The sequence below is a fragment of the Solanum pennellii genome, chromosome 12 (genome assembly GCF_001406875.1).
Source record: "Solanum pennellii chromosome 12, SPENNV200".
Classification (NCBI taxonomy): domain Eukaryota; kingdom Viridiplantae; phylum Streptophyta; class Magnoliopsida; order Solanales; family Solanaceae; genus Solanum; species Solanum pennellii.
The window spans coordinates 78,022,495-78,025,596 of record NC_028648.1 but is presented as its reverse complement, the minus strand read 5'-3'; positions in this window follow the sequence as shown (position 1 = coordinate 78,025,596).

Sequence of the window (3,102 nt, the reverse complement as noted above, 5' to 3'; positions counted from 1 at the left end):
AAAGCAGGAATAGTCCAAAACGCCCCTTAAATTACTTAACAGAAATCCGACCCAGCCTGGGATTAGGCAGCCTGTGACGGCCCGTCTTGCTTGCGACGGTCCGTCCTGCTGCTTCCGTCACAGACTTCAGAGACTAAATTTCCTTGAAGAGTCTGTGACGGTCCGTCGTGCCCACGACGGTCCGTCCTGCCATTCCGTTACGAAGTTCAGAGAGTCGATTTCAGTACCCAAATTTCAGAATTCTAAGTGTTTTGGAACGAGACCCCCTCGACGGTCCGTCGTGCCCATGACGGTCCGTCGTGGGATCCGTCGACTCAGCCAGTTTTTCCAGAAATAAAATCTGCTGCTCAAAACGACTAAACAGGTCGTTACACAGTGTTAAAAGGGAAATAGACTTTTTATATATATAAAAATAGATTTAAAAAATAGAACAAATAAATTGAACAACGTAGTATATGAATTGAATTATGACTAGATAGTAAGACAGAAAAAAGGATTTTTTTTAAAGTACGATAAGTCTAATCATAATATTAATTACGTTGATGCATGCACACTTTTTTTTTTTAGAAAAAAAAAAACAGATTTGGCGTTAGATAGTCCACTTGCAATAATTCATTAATTTTGATTCATCAGCAAGATTAGGTACAAATCCACCTTAATTATATATTAGAGCGTGTTAAAGATTGAAAATATCGTGTGTTTTATTATTAGTTATTGAAAATATTTTTTAGGTCCTCGTGTGGCATGCATGCATGCATGTCAATTTGTAAGCTAAATATATTTTCTTTGTTTTATTTACCAAAAAAAAAGTATTTTCTTTGTTTTAAATTTTTTGACTAATTTTAATTTTACTAAAAATTTAAGAAAGTAAAAAGAAGATTTTTTAATAATGTAATCTTAACTTAGAGGTATATGAGAAATAGTCGTTTAATAATACGATTTTAAGCATGTCATATAAAAAGTTAGAATTTAATAACTATTGTCAAAAAAGAAAGAAAGCAATCTTTTTTTGAACAAAATAAAAAAAAAGTAAGACAAATAAATTAAAATGGAAAAAATGTTAATAAGTCATCTAAAAGATAATTACATATAATCATCTATACGAAGTGCGACTGGTCATAGATTGAATATATAATTAATAATATATTTTCTCTAACAATTTAAACTTTTAAGTAAACAATAACTTTTCATGTCATAGGCGAAGCACCTTGCTTGTGAACCATGACGTCCAAAGTTCAAATCTTACTTTTAAGGAAAAAAAATTTGAAATTTATTCGAACTTTGACCGAAATTGCTGTAACAATACCAAAGTTTGGAAATGATCTTTTACCCCCTGCACTATTTACTAGTTTATTTTAAAGTTATATATGTGCTCACAGGACATAATAAATATTGCATAATTATAAATAATAAAGTGTCCACATGAACAAATATATACCTTTAAAATATATTATTAAATAGTGCGGGGGTAAAAGGTCATCAATAAAGTTTAATATCGTAACAACAATTTCGATCAAAATTAAAATATTTTCCAGACCCTTCTCTCTACTTTTTTTAAAAATAAAAATTACATGAGATGAACAACACAATTAATTTAACATGGTATATCAAAACCGTCAAACATCTTAGATTTGAATCTCATTACCACACATCATTAATTTTTTTTTACGTGTTTTACCATAAAAAAGAATCAAATATGCACATAAGAAGAAAATAAATGTGGAGGCTTTACACAAAATATATATAACATCAATGAGCTCACTGCTTATATATATGATAAAATAAATAATTCTACTTTTAATTACAAAAGTGAATATTTTTTCAACTTGTAATAAAGTATGAAGTAGGTATCCTTAAATAAAACAAGATAAGTGAACCCACAGCTTGTTTAATCATCAAACGCAAAGGAATACTTAGGGATGACAATAGGACGGGATGGGACGGATTTATGTCTTTGATAACGTTTTATCTTGCCCTATTAACTCTTTATCTTGTTTAGATCTAGCTTTGTCCAGTCTTGTCGTGTTTAGTATTTATTTATATATTAATTATTTTTGTTGTCAAAATTTAGTATTTCTTTCGATTTAAGCTTTTAAGTATCATTTTCGATTTTTTTTTTCATTTTAATAATTTGATTTATTACTTGTTGATTATTTTGTAATGATCCTTTTATAATGTTTATACAATTTGATTTTGTAACCATTCTCACATGGATTATTTTACTAAAGCACATTTTTGTTTAATTTTGGTTGATAGAAGCTTTATCATGTCCTGTCCTGTCCTGTCTTGTCCTGTCCTACCCGAGCGCATTAATAGACAATGTATTGCCATGGTAGGTTTAAATAGGGCTACTTTTTTTAAAACTAAAAATTGGGGTGCATACATATATACATAAAGTTATCAAAAGAGGAATTAGTGACGGCAAACATCAAAACATTGTATATACATGATATACATTGTGGATACACCTGATATACAAATAACTCCTTCCAAACACCATTATACTTCCATTTCAATATCATAATTACAAAATAAAAAGAAACAGCAGTAGAAATTCAAACTCAAAACTCACGTTAACACATTTAAAAGGGATTTAAAGACTAAATATTTAAAAAAGTTGTGTTAATAAGTAAGGGGTATTTTGCGACACGTATATTAACGACGACTTATGTACGTAGCTAACTTTGTGTCACGACCCAAAACGGACCGCGACTGGCACCCACACTTATCCTACTATGTGAGCGAACCAACCAATCCAATCCCCAACATTTCAGCCATAATTAACAAAATATAATGCGGAAGACTTAAAACTCATTAATGCAAATCGATTAAATAACTTATAAAACTCAATACTTATTATTCCCAAAACCTGGAAGTCATCACCACAAGAACATCTATCCTCAAATTACTAATCTAAGAGTATCTAAGAAACTAAAATAAGTAAAAGCTAGTCCATGCCGGAATCTCAAGGCATCAAGACATGAAGAGGAAGATCCAGTCCAAGCTAGAAGCAATAGCTCACCCTGAAATCTGGCTTGATGAAGACTGGCTAGAGTTGCGGTTGAGTTGAAGACGATGGTACGTTTGCTGCACTCCACAAAT